Source organism: Artibeus jamaicensis, unplaced genomic scaffold (genome assembly GCF_021234435.1).
Source record: "Artibeus jamaicensis isolate MK-2021 breed Jamaican fruit bat unplaced genomic scaffold, CSHL_Jam_final contig_1803, whole genome shotgun sequence".
Taxonomy (NCBI): domain Eukaryota; kingdom Metazoa; phylum Chordata; class Mammalia; order Chiroptera; family Phyllostomidae; genus Artibeus; species Artibeus jamaicensis.
This window is the reverse complement of record NW_026521356.1, coordinates 5781168-5794523: the sequence shown is the minus strand read 5'-3', so window position 1 is coordinate 5794523 and position 13356 is coordinate 5781168. Positions and strand designations below refer to the sequence as shown.

The 13356-nt window shown below is 38.3% G+C and overlaps 1 protein-coding gene across 4 annotated transcripts in view; it reads right to left on the bottom strand.

Moving 5' to 3' along the window:
- Nucleotides 1-13093, bottom strand: part of FKBP5 (FKBP prolyl isomerase 5) — a 95319-nt gene extending 82226 nt beyond the window's left edge. For 2 of the 4 annotated variants that reach the window (XM_053671208.1, XM_053671210.1), the window contains exon 1: nucleotides 12968-13093. The gene's annotated coding sequence lies outside the window, so the exon portion shown is untranslated. Of the gene's footprint in view, nucleotides 1-8423; nucleotides 8512-12967 lie in introns of those variants that run through there. The other 2 variants (XM_053671211.1, XM_053671214.1) reach the window with 2 other exon arrangements.
- Between the last annotated feature and the right edge of the window lie 263 nt (nucleotides 13094-13356).

Sequence of the window (13356 nt, the reverse complement as noted above, 5' to 3'; positions counted from 1 at the left end):
AGCTTACAAAAGGCAACCACACATTCATGTTTCTTTCTCTCTCCTTCTCCTTCCCTTCCCCTCTCTCTAAAAATAAGTAAATTATTAAAATAATTTAAAAAATTAAAAAGCAATGAAAAAAATGTCCCTGGGTGAGGACTTAGAAAAAAGAGCTATGCCATATACTCTTAATCTCCAGCCTACCACAAAACATCTTAAAGAATCAGTCCTAACAATTCAGTTCAACTTGCTCTTACTCTGCAGCACTAGGCTGAACATTAAAGATTCAGAATTAGAGGTACAGGTGTTGCCCTCAAGAAACAGGCCATTATTTAGGACCAAACTATGATATCATTGGCAGAATCACCATCATCAAAATTTTTAAATTTTAACTTATATCTTAAATCAAAATATCAAAAAATCCTTGGAAACTCTCTTGTATATCATTCCTTCTCTCTTTGGCTCCCTTACTTCCTTTACCCTAGAACTCATCTTCCCAGTTTCTGTACAATAGAGTAGAAGGATCCCGCTAATCCTAGCAACTATTAGGATGCCTAAATTTAACTTATTGATAGATCAGACTCAAGGGTATATATTAACTAAGGGTATAGCTGATGAATCCTACACTCATAATGAACTATGGGCAATGAAGGACAGCTAGGAAAAAAAAGAGAAAAAAACAACGGCAAAGAGAAGCAACAGAAAGAGGGATGTAAAAGTCACACTGTAAAGCAAAGATTTAAAAAAAATGAAAAAGGCAGGAAAATGGACACAAATAGAAGGTGAAAGTAAGAATCTGGAATGAATTCAGTGGAGATACATAAATGAAAACACTAGAATCTAATCCATTTTATGAATTCTAACTCCTTTAATTATTTCTTTTCCTAACCTCTAGTGGAAACAAAAAAATGTTTATAAAAGCCCACTGAAAAACCACTGATTATAAACAGTATATAAATTAGTTTTTTTCTGAGAAAACACTCATTTCAAAATTTCAGGGCTGCAAAGAGACCTTAAAAATACTATCTAAAGCAACCCACTCATTTTACAACTAAAACAAGGCTCAAAAAGGTTAAATAACTAAACTTGCCTGAGATCAAATACCTACTCAGTAGCAACACTCTTGAATCTCATCCCAATGTCTATTCTTACCACACTAAGCTTCCAGAAATGGTGTATTTTTCTCCTCCATTTTCCACTCTGAATAACCATCAATTTCTGCATAAGTATCTCAGAATCCCCATGTTATTCCTAGTTTCCACGGGATAAAATCATCAGATATTCTGGATTATTTAAAACAATAAGATAATTATCTTATTCCTGAAGTCAATTATCTTCAGTTGGGGCTTGGTTCCTACCAGGAAGAAATGCCATTTCCCAGAAAAGCAGAAAGATGAAAAATCTTCATAAACTGACCAAATGAAAGCCAAGTTCATAAACTATAATCTCTGTAGAAAGTAATCAGGCCCAAAATCCTTGGAAGCTGGATGACTCCTAATGGGAAGTACAATAGATATCACTTATTTTCCCCTTTCTATTTTATATCCTCCCAACTAACCACAGTCTCCTATCTCTCTAACAAAAGTCAATTCCAGAAGTCTGTTAAAAAAGGCAAAGTAATAAAATAGAGTATCATGTCACTTTCAGCAAAAGGTGGCTTTTTGATGGGAACTATCATTGCCAGGAAATAATGGGAAAAGGAACAGGAAAGGGGTTTCACAATAAACCTACAGACCTGCACTTTTAGCCATGAAAACTTTAGGAAGTCCTGAAAAATATGATATATATTCTCAGTATTTCCCCCATTGCAAAGCACTTGCAGATATTCTGGGCTATAAGGAACTCATCCTGTGGTCTAAGAAAGTCTGCTGCTTCCATTCCTTGATAAATTATGGGCCCTGCCAGTCACATTCACCAGGTTATTTGAGCTGAATGATGTGGAAATCAGCTACAGCAGTACCCCTTTATCCACAGTTTTGCTTTCTGTGGTTTCAGTTCCAGAAACAAACAATTCATAGGTTTTAAATTGCACGCCATTCTGAGCACAATGATGAATTCTCACACCATCTACTCCGCCCCACCCAGGATGTGAATCATTCCTTTGTCCATCTTATCCATGTTATGTCTGTACACACACATTGGTAGCTGTCTAGGTATGGCAGTGCTTGTCTTCATGTCACCCTTCTTCTACTTAATAAAGGCCCAAAGCACAATAGCAGTGATGCTGACAAGTCAGTATGCCAAAGAGATGCTGTAAAGTGCTTCCTTTAAGTGAAAAGATGAGAATACTACAATAAGATATTTTGAAAGACCACATTCACATAACTTTTACTATAGTATATTGTTGTAATTGTCCTATTTTATTATTACTTGTTGTTAATCTCTTACTTTGCTTAATTTATAAATTAAACTTTATCATAAGTGTATATAGGGGTCAAAATTATCCGTGGTTTCAGACATCCACTGGTAGGGGCAGTCTTGGAACTTATCCCCTGCAGATAAGGGGGACCTACTCTACATCACTTTGGTTTAAATACAATAATTACCTAGGCCTTAAACATGATATGTTTGCCTATAAGGCTAACTGAAGCCTTTTCTTTCTTCGTAGAGAGTAAAGTTTTTATTCACCCTCCAAGAAAGGAGAGGGGCCCAGAGTGGAGAGATACCAGCATGAAAGAGTGGGGGCTTTGAGCTTTTATTGGATTATCATTGGATTAAAAAAGGGTGGGGGTTGCTGTTGTGTGGCCCCTGGGCTGTAGCGGTGTTTTAACAGGAGGCTGCAGTTTGTACCAAAGTCATCTTCTGCCCATGGCTGCAGGCAGTGGTGAGTTCTGTTCTTGCATCCAGTAAGTTCCAGTTCTGGGGACAAGCTCAGGAGAGTAAAAGGGCATCATGTTCAACAAGGTCAGGCCTACTCGGCAAATGGGGCCACAATAGCCAATGAGGCTAACTTTGTCCTTTCATCCCTTCCTCTGGTTTTAAAATGGATTTATTCTTAATGACCTAGCCCAGCTCTGGTTTTGGAGAATAGAGACAAAGGTCTCTTCTTCTGTAACTACTTCAGGTGGGCTAGGGATGTAGAGCTGTCCCTACCTGTGGGTCCGGGTATGGGTCATTAAGAAGAAGAGGGTGGAACTGGGCAGCCCCAAAAGTGAGAGCTGTGGCTGGAGGTCCTTTAATCTCCCAAGCCTGGATGCTCTGTTGAAGGATATAAGATATTTGAGGAAACATGGCCTAAAAACAAGATTAAAGAAAAAGACTGCCCTGGCTAATGTGGCACAGTGGATTGAGCACCAGCCTGTGAACCAAGGGGTCACTGGTTCGATTCCCAGTAAGGGTGCATGCCTGAGTTGCAGGCCAGGTCCCCAACAAGGGGCACATGAGAGTCAAGCACACACTGATGTTTCTCTCTCTATCTCTTTCTCCCTCCTTCCTCCTCTATAAAATAAATAAATAAAATCTTTTAAAATTTTTAAAGAAAAAGACTGCCATAGGTCCTAGGAAGGGAGTTGGCCAGGAAACCAGGACCAGATATTGACCTTAAAATCCTAAAAATGGAGAGGCAGAACGGTAGGTAAATCTGTATGGCTGACATCCTATCAGTAGTTCTCAATAATTTCAAGTCAAGGGATAAAAAAATGAAGCATCAGCTTGGATGAAAACTAGAAAAATTAGGATTCAAACAGTTTGTAGGTAAAAATTAAACATTGTAATTTCCATTGAAACACAATTTCTCTCCCTAAAATCACCCTCATTTTGTCAAAGAGACTAGACTACATTAAGTTCAGTTTCCATTTGGACTGATTATTTGGATGAACACAAAAAGAAAAAGTAATTGATTATATAAGCGCTTTCATATCTGCTTTGCTGGAATTTTCACAAGGAACCTTCAGATTGAGCTTTAGTCAGCCCTTCAGGGCACAGCTGTGCCATATGGCTTTGCCTGAAATACCTATTAGTTTGACTGGATTCCTCAAGTTTTTGAGGTCTCCAAAACATCTTGAGGTTCCTTCCTTGCCATCTTCCGGGAAAGCAGACTTTGTTCCTTGCCTGGCAAGACTGCCATGAACTACAGGACAAAGCAACAAAGCAAGGCACCAGGCCATTTCTCCAAGGGACTCTAACTGGTGAAGCCTTTTCTGACAAGAAAATGCCCCATTTTACTTTAGAAACCTAGCTTAATTTTGATATGTATTAAGTGTATTATAAATTAGGAATAACGTCCTGCTTTAATATGTTAACCAAATAAGGACAAATATTGTAGAAATGAAAAGGACAAAAAGATACAAAGAGATATTTTAAAGTTAAAGACAAAGTGATTTAGTGACTCATTGAGCTTAAGAAATAAAGGAAAAGTAACAAATGACCAATAAGAACAATGGCATCATTAACAGCTAAAGGGGCAACGTCTGAGGAGCAGTGTGTTTTGTTTTGTTTTGTTTTGTTTTGTTTTGTTTTGTTTTGTTTTGTTTTGTTTTGGCTGGGGTGGGCAAAGGTTATTGGGTGTGCAGCTGCTAGAGATGGTATTTAAGCATATTTAGTTTCCAGACATAGGTGAAAATCTGGGCCTCAAGTTCAGACAAAAGATACAGAATTGAGACCTAAAAAGCATGGTAATGACTGAGTTTTTAGAGAAAGAGAAGGTAACAAAAATATTTAGGCAACAGCATTCCTCAGATATCACATGTTAAAGATAATCTAACTTTCTAAATGAAGAGTGCTTCATTCTATAGATATAGGGTCTTTGGACTCATTTATGCTAAATGAAAGCTAAAAAATTCATCTTTCTTTCCAGGCTATGAATTGACAGAAAGATAAAAACTGTTTCAAAATTAACAGTACCCAAAATCAAGTCTTTGAACTAAAATACACTGTTTTTTAAGTTTCTCTATGTAATAATAAAACCTTTGGGGAAAAAACTGAAAGAAAATAAGGTACATCGATATGAGTTAAAAGCATTCTATCCAAAATTTTGATAATTAATAAATCTGGAGAATAGGTATATGGAGGTTTATTATAGTGTTCTTGCCAGTTCTGTGCAGTTTGAACTTCCAGAAGTAAAAGTCTAAAAAATACTACCTACTGATATATTTTAAATTCATGTCAGTTAAGGCATGACAATGCAAAACAATATTCTAACAGATAAAAATGTTTCAAATGTTTTATTAGTTTTTAATAAACCAATGAAATTTATTGGGCATAAAAGGGCAAAAAGGTCCTGTCTGTCATTTCAGAGGAACATGAATATATTCATTAACTGGAAAAAGTCCTTTTATTCACACTGGCACATGTTGGACATTTGTCATTTTTCTCTTCAATGAACTTACGTTTTTGTTGAAGGAAAATATATAGGCCACATAAATGTATAGTTTTGGTTAGTAAAGTCAAAATAGATGTTTATCCCCAGCATCAATGATTAATTGGTTGAACCTGCTGGTTAGCCGCCTATCACTTCAAACATCTTCCACGCTAGTAAATAACCAAATAAATCACTCTCTACATAGATGCGAAAAAAAATTTTTTTTTTAATGAACCAGCCCTGGCCAGTATGGCTCAGTGGTCTGAGTGCCAGTCTGCAAACCAAAAGGTCATAGGTTCGATTCCCTGTCAGGGCACATGCCTGGGTTTCAGGCCAGGTTCTCCAGCTGGGGGCATGTGAAAGGCAACCAACTGATGTATCTCTAACACAATGATCTTTTACTCCCTCTCTCCCTCCCTTCTCCTCTAAGAACAAATAAAATCTTAAAAAAAACAACAATATCCATAAATTATACCTAACCCTAAATTATGAACACATATCTAAAATTATAAAAAATGAGGGGGGAGTTGAATTTTTAACAATTATAGTCTAGGTTATGATTCAAATAGATGTAATTTATTTATTTATTTATTTGTTTGTTTATTTATTTTGAGACAAAGGGAGGGAGAAAGCGAGGGAAAGAAACATCAATGTGTGGTTGCCTCTCACGTGGCCCCCACTGGAGACCTGGACCACAACCCAGGCATGTTCCCCAGACTAGGAATCTAACTGGCAACCCTTTGATTCACAGCCCCCAGGCTGTGCTCAATCCACTGAGCTACACCAGCCAGGGCCAAATAGATGTAATTTAAATCAAATCACTCTACTGAGACTATGGAAGCACTAAAACTAGTAGAGAGCAACAAATTCACTTACCAGTGACCAAGAACAGTTTATATGATTTACAAACACCAATATTTCCTCCTTATGATAAATAACATCATCTGAAAAATGACAAAATTTGCTTGCCTCCTGTATGGTAAAGACCACACAGTAAAGACTGTGAATGTGCAACTCTTTCAACAGGAACAATCACCGCCTTGAATTCCCAGAAAGCTGCTGCCAGCCATCAGTCTCACTCCCTAGGTGACATGCACAGGACAACAAAGTAACGCTGGGTTTCCTTGCTGGCAGTTCTGCCTTGAGTCCTTTTCAGTATCCTGTTTCTTCTGGCAGAAGTATGTGATCATGAAACTTAGAAGCAGCATAAATATATGTATGTAGAGACAAAAGACTGTCAGTGATTTTTCCACATCATTATTAGTTCTGAATAGAGGTATTTCACATTTTGCAAATAATATCATTCTCCTATCTTCAAATTTTTGTAGCTTTCTTTCTTACTAAAGTAAAAATTACATACCAGAAGATGCACAGACCTTAAGTACTCAGTTCAGTAAGTTTGAACGAATGTATACATTAACAATCAGTGAATCTGGGCATTCCTTGTACTAATCTTACAACTTTCTGTAACTTAAAAATTATATGAAAATAAAGTTTCCAAAAGTGTACAACTGAATCACCATCACCCAAATCAAGCTACAGAATATTTCCATTTCCCTAAAAAATTCCCTTTTGACTTTGTCCAGGCAACCACAGTACCCAGAAACCCCTAACCTGATTTCCATCACCATACCTAAGTCTTGCCTCTTCTTGTATTTTTTATAAATGGCGTCATTTGGTGCATTTGTGTGTCTGGCTTCTCTTGCTCTGAATAATATTTCTGAGATTTATATATGTTGTTGTGTGAATCACTAATTCATTCCTATTATGAAAAAAAGTTGTTATGAATATTTTATATCAGGTTTTTGTGGACATTATTCCTCATGGTGCAGTAAGATTTCATTTAAAGGGGTAGGGAGTTTCCACATGAATAAGCATGGGAAGTCAGACAGTATAGACAAATGGATTTATATATGCACATACAGTAATTATATATAATTACACATTAAAAATGCAAAAAAAAAAGAAATTTTCTCTATCTACCTGTACCTGTGTATCTACCTACCTGTATGTGTATATATACAGTTGACCCTTGAACAGAGGTGTGAACTACACAAGTCCAATGGTGCATGGATTTTTTAAATAAATACAGTAAATATATTTTCTCTTCTTTTACGACTTTAACATTTTCTTTTCTCTAATTTAGTTTATTGTAAGAACACAATTTATAATATTGTACAGATCATAGAAACTATGTGTTAATAAAGTGTTTATGTTATCAGTAAGGCAAAGGCAAGCTTAGAACAGTTAGCTCTCTCCACAACTGCAGATTACCAACACAGGTTGAAAATACTGTTTTGGATCTGCAGTTCGTTAAATTGGTGGATATGAAACCAGTGAATGTGAAGGGCCAACTATAGTTAAGTTTTGGAGGAGTCAAAAGATATACTCCAATTTTCAGCTGGGGGGCCAGGGGTCAACATCCCTGGCCCCTGCCTTGTTCAAATGTCAACTGTACACACACGCATACATACAGATATGTGAACAGATTCTAAGAAGTCCACCTACAACCAATAAAAATGTATTAAAATAATTTATAAAGTTCATAGTGAAAATCTAAGATGGAAAAGATGACCATCTCAATTTTTCTTAATAAGTATTATGTATTAAGAATAATTCAAAAGAGAAACAAATTTTTCTCCATGTAAATTACCCTGTTCTGCTTCAATGAAATACCTTCTTCTCATAACAAATCCCCTTCCCAAACTAGAATTTCTAAAAATCAATGTTACCCTCCACAGTGTAATAATTTTTAAGCAAGGGCAAAACCTAAACTGTGTTGGGATTACAAGATTTTATTTTCTTGTCTTACTTTTTAAAAAAGTTAAACATGGAAACAATCCCACTGGTTAATATTTAACATGGATAAAGACTTATTTTTATCCTCATTCAGAATACATTTTCTCCAGTCCTAAAAGTAATTTACTGCAGCATTAAGCCTGTAATAGAAACATTTTGACTTTCAAATTCCACTGTGTAATTTTCACTGACAGTAGAGGAGGTTTTTAATTTCCAGATGTAAGAAACATTAAGAAATATATGTGCAGCCCCAGCCAGGTGGGTCAGTTGGTTGAAGTGTCATTCCGTACACCAAAAGGTCGAGGGTTCCACCCCGGTCAGGGCACCAGGGCACGAGGGCACATACCCAGGTTTCAGGTTTGATCCCCTGTCGGGCTGTGGAGGTGGAGCCGATCAATGTCTTTGCCTCTTTCTCTCAGATCAATAAACATATCCTAGGGTGAGGATTTAAAAAAAAAAAAAAAGGAACATGCGTGCAAATCTTATTTTTGAAGAGATCAAACTGAAATTTCCATCCCTGCTTCTGATAATCAAATGGTCATTTTCAGGGCACTAGCAGGAGCTCTTCACTTGATATCATCTATAAATTGCCAAGAATATTACACATGGTTCTAGAATTAACCACCGCCTGCTTTAGGAAGGGTTTCCAACTACAAAAGGGAAAAAAACTTCTTCTGGTCTTTGATCATTCTCCATCTTTTATTCCTTCATCCAAAAAAAGAGCAATTTCAAAAGCATACAATTTAAATGTATTACATTTTTAATCTTAAAGAAGTCTTAGTATTTGGATGTTCCTTAACTTGCACAGATGTGCAACTGTTTACTTAAAAATCCATTCTTTCACTCTGAAAATATATCATTTTCATTTTTTCTAATTATTGTACCTCTTTCTAAAAGAAAACAGCCTTGAATAATTCTTTCAAAAATAGACAACAGCTCCAAACAACTCCAATTCCCAATTTACTTTCAATATCTTTTGCCTGATTGTTTGAGAATTAAATAAAATTGCAGTCTTATTTTTAAAGTGTTTTTCTTCCAGACCAAGGGTAGAAAACAGGTATATCAAATACACAGACCCCATATACCCTCTGGTGATTCTTCTCTCTCATTACCCAGATGTTTTCCATAAGACTAGAATTAAATACTAAATTTAGCATAAAATGAACTTGCCCTTTTTGAGGACTATAGTCTTACATATTTAAGCTTCAGCAGAATGTAGGTCAATTCTCATCATAATAACTATGAGATACAAATTATTTTCAGTGCATACTTGAATTTCAGTGTTTCAAATATTGCTAAAATATCCTTAGTATTTTAGTATAGCTATATCCTGTATAGCTATACTGTATAAATATACTATTTTAGTATAGCTATATCCTGTATAGCTCACAGGATATTTTACTCAAATATCCTGTGAGCTATACAGATTAGTTACAAGGGTATAGAGGCCCTGCTATAAGTTATCCCAACCTGTCTCATTTGGCTGAACTGTATTTTACACAATAAATGAACATGTTATTTGCAAATTAAATCACACTGAAGGGACTACTGTTTCTAAATCAATAGTTATGGGATGTACACACCACTGTCTACCCAGTCTGAAGAGTGTAGATTTAATTTTCTTTACAATTTGAGGGATTAATGTCAAAAATTTAAAATGCACTATAAAAATTTCAGAAATGTGAACTAATGAAAAAACAAAATCTAATTATTAATCAGCTAGATTAGAAAGCTCAGTTTCAAAATTATGAAATATACACTTTAATTGTTTAGCAGTAAGTAATTACAGAATTTAGTTTGCCAAAGTATGTGTAACATAGGTTCTTCTTTAGGAATTGTGAATATTATCAGGGTGGGGGGCAAAAGTAGGTTTATAGTTGTGAGTACCTGAAACAGAATTTATTCTTCTATCATTATTTATTAATTATTGTATTATTTTCCACACAAACAACTGTAACTCTACTTTTGCCCCACCCTGTATTAAAGGCCTACCTACAGTGGATATTGCTAATGCTAGGTTAACATCTGTATTACTGTTAAATAGAGCAGTATTAATGTCTAATGATGGGATTTGATTTATCCTCAAATTTGGCTGTTTTGACATGTCCTTGCTTTTTGTGGCTTTATTCATTCAAAAATATTTACTTATTCCCAAAGTCAAAAAGACCCACACCTGAAGGTAAATGACCTACAAAACACTCCCAATGTTTATTGTGTAGATGTGAGAATTCAACTTACGCTTAATTTTGAAACTGAAATGTAGTTGATAGTTTTATGATATGGTCTACCACAAATTAAAATTAATGGACACAAATTAATGGACAAAAATCAGTAATTAAAATATCTAAAAACTGAATTTGAAAATGGGCTTTTAATTATAAAAGACACTTTTACAGTTGAAGCTCCTAAAGTACGCTCTTGGGTAAATAAAACTATGAAATATAAATTTAATTTTATGTGATACACTTAAGCATCACTACAGAATAAAGATTATAAAACTTCTAATTACCCACAGTAATTAAATTGATACATTCCCCAATCTTATGTGATTCCTTACAACTAGTCACACAGGAAAAAAAACCCACTCTACATCTAGAAGAGCCACTGTTTAATCAATATACCCTTAGGATCAAAAAGCCAACCCAGCTTTAACAGCAACTCCTACAGCTATAGAAAGAGGACGTTCTTTCCATCTAAGCTAAGAAACATTCAGGAAACTAAAAATAACCCAAGATATGTATTCTTTTCCAATCCAAGAATAAACAGAAAATTTAAGATTTAATTAGTTGTCTAATCCAATATTTTTTAAGTTTTCCTTGTTGAACTGGTTAAAATTATGTTTTAAAAGGACATTCATCCCAAATTCCCAAAACTAAAAAAAAAAAATTACTCAGAAACATACTTGTTTTGTTAAATGTTGGAAAAACAAAAGACCTCATAACATATAAGCCTGCTGTTTAGAAAAATAAAACATTTTACAAAGATCATCCTTGATTATTTTTTAAATCCAAGTCACAACTAGTCTCTTGGTTAGAGTTCAGCTTTAAATAGTTTTGCTAATTAGGTAAGTAAAACTATCAATCAGTGAAACACCAGTAAGATGGCATAATTAATAAAAAGTGTAACTCTGTTCTTAAGTTAAACTTACATTAAGTATAAATTGTATCCAATACAGAGATAAAACAAAACGCATGAGGAAAAAATGAGTAACTAAATGTTTCTCACAAATGAATGTTATTAATAACACTCATCTAAAGTATATATTTTAAAAATAACTACTATATATTATTTTTAATATTTTTCTGTAGATGCCCTAAATTGGTTAGGGACATAACTAGATTGTCAATTGGAGACCCGCTGGGAGAGAGACAAACAGAAAATGCTAAGTGAAAGTATGACAAATAAAAATTTCCCACAAAAACAATAACTTCTTAAGTCTGCCCTTGAATTTTTATTCCAACAGCAAAAGAAAAAGCTACTACAATTCTCTAAAATAAAAAACCCTTCGGGGAGGGGGGTGCGACAGAACTCCATAGAATATTAAAAATACTAAACTAAAATACTGCCTCAACTTTTCTCTTGTCCACAACGTACTAAAATAATAAGACAATAAAAATAAACACTCCTGTCTCCCCTCAGAGGGGCAAAAAAAGTTCCCGTTCAATGTTAAGCTTTATGCCACTGGAAAACATACTCCTGAAAAGTAAATTCGAAACCAAGAGCTCAAACTGCTTCTTGCAGAATTTACTGAATGGCGGCCAAACGTTGTATATACGCTGTCCTGAACCACACTGAAGGATATCTAGAGTTCTGAATTCTCCATTTACAACTTGTACCTTACTATGCTTTCGCCACCACTACTGAAAACGATTTTTTTAAATGAGACTAAAATATTACTCTTGGCTCACCAATTGAAAGACGCCAATCTATACGCTGACCCCCCTCCCTAATTTTTCTTTTTCTTATAATCAATACTGGGTTTAACCCCTACACTGTCGCCAGGACACCTTTTAGATATCAATACGGGGAAAGAAGCGAAATGAATGAGGAGCCTTAAAACAACTTTTAACTGGCGTTCAGGTGTCATGAGAATAATCACCTGTTAGAATGGGCGCCGCACTGGCACCCTCCAAGAGGGCCTGAGACCTGGGATGCTGTTCCCAGCCACTCGTCTCAGCGCGACAGGTGAAGGCGCCTCCACACCCACCGTCCCGGGAGCGCAAACCTCAAGCGAGATGCAGCAGCCGGACACTCCGTTATCCTCACCACCCACGGGCCCCTCCCGGTAAGCGCGGCTCCATCGCGCCCTCCGCGTCCCGAGCACAGCTCACCCCGCTCGACTTCTCCACCCACCCCGGCCACGTAAGGCGAAGTTTCTCTCCCTCCCGCAGCGGCAACTGCTCGCGCGACTCCCGGTTCTGCGCCGGTCCAGTCGCCTGCTCCCGGAGGCTACGGTCACTGCCGCCGGGCCTCGGGCGAGTGGGAGACTACCGGCCCGGGCCGGAGCCGGAGCCGGGACCTGTCACCCCAGGCGGGAAACAAAAGCAGAATGAGACCAGCGGCTGTGACGGGCTTTGCCTCCGCGAAGCTGAGCGCGGCGGGGCAGGGAGCGGCTCCCGTGGCCGCCCGGCTCCACGCCTCCAGACGGGAGCACCGACCCCGTGGCCCGGCGGGACACAGAGGGGCCCGGAATGGGGCTGGGGGCCTGCGCCGCGCTGGCCTCGAGGCTTCCCGGGCCCCGCTTGCCCAGACGCTCCGCTCCCGAGCTAAGCGGCTCGCGTGAGGGGGCGGGGAGGTGGCGCGGCAGCGGCCAAACCAAGAACGAGGGGGGATTCGGATCCTAAGGAGCCGCGGCCACCCTCCCGATCCCTGCTGCCATGGCGCCGGTACCTGTCGCCGCGGTTGCTCGTCGCCTCTGTCTCTTTCCGCCTCACCCGCGCGCGGTTCGCCCTCAGCCCGCCCACCAAGCCGCCTGCGCGCCGGACGCTGCAGCCGGAGACTGGCAGCGCCGGAGAGCCGGCCCGAATCCCAGGGACAGCGCCCGGCGCCGTCCCGCCCCTGCCGTCCGCAGGATCCGCCTTCCATTGGGCCCCGGAGCTGTCAATCCGCCCCCAAAAGGCGCGCGAGCTGTCACTCTGCAAGTCCGGATTGGTGGGCACCCATCGTCCATGCAAATGAACCCCTCCCCTGTCCATTTGCACCTCCGCTTTAGTGTAACCTCCGCCTCTTCACGCCAGCCCACGTGTCTGGCGCTGGCCCTTTGTGGGACTGGAGGGAAA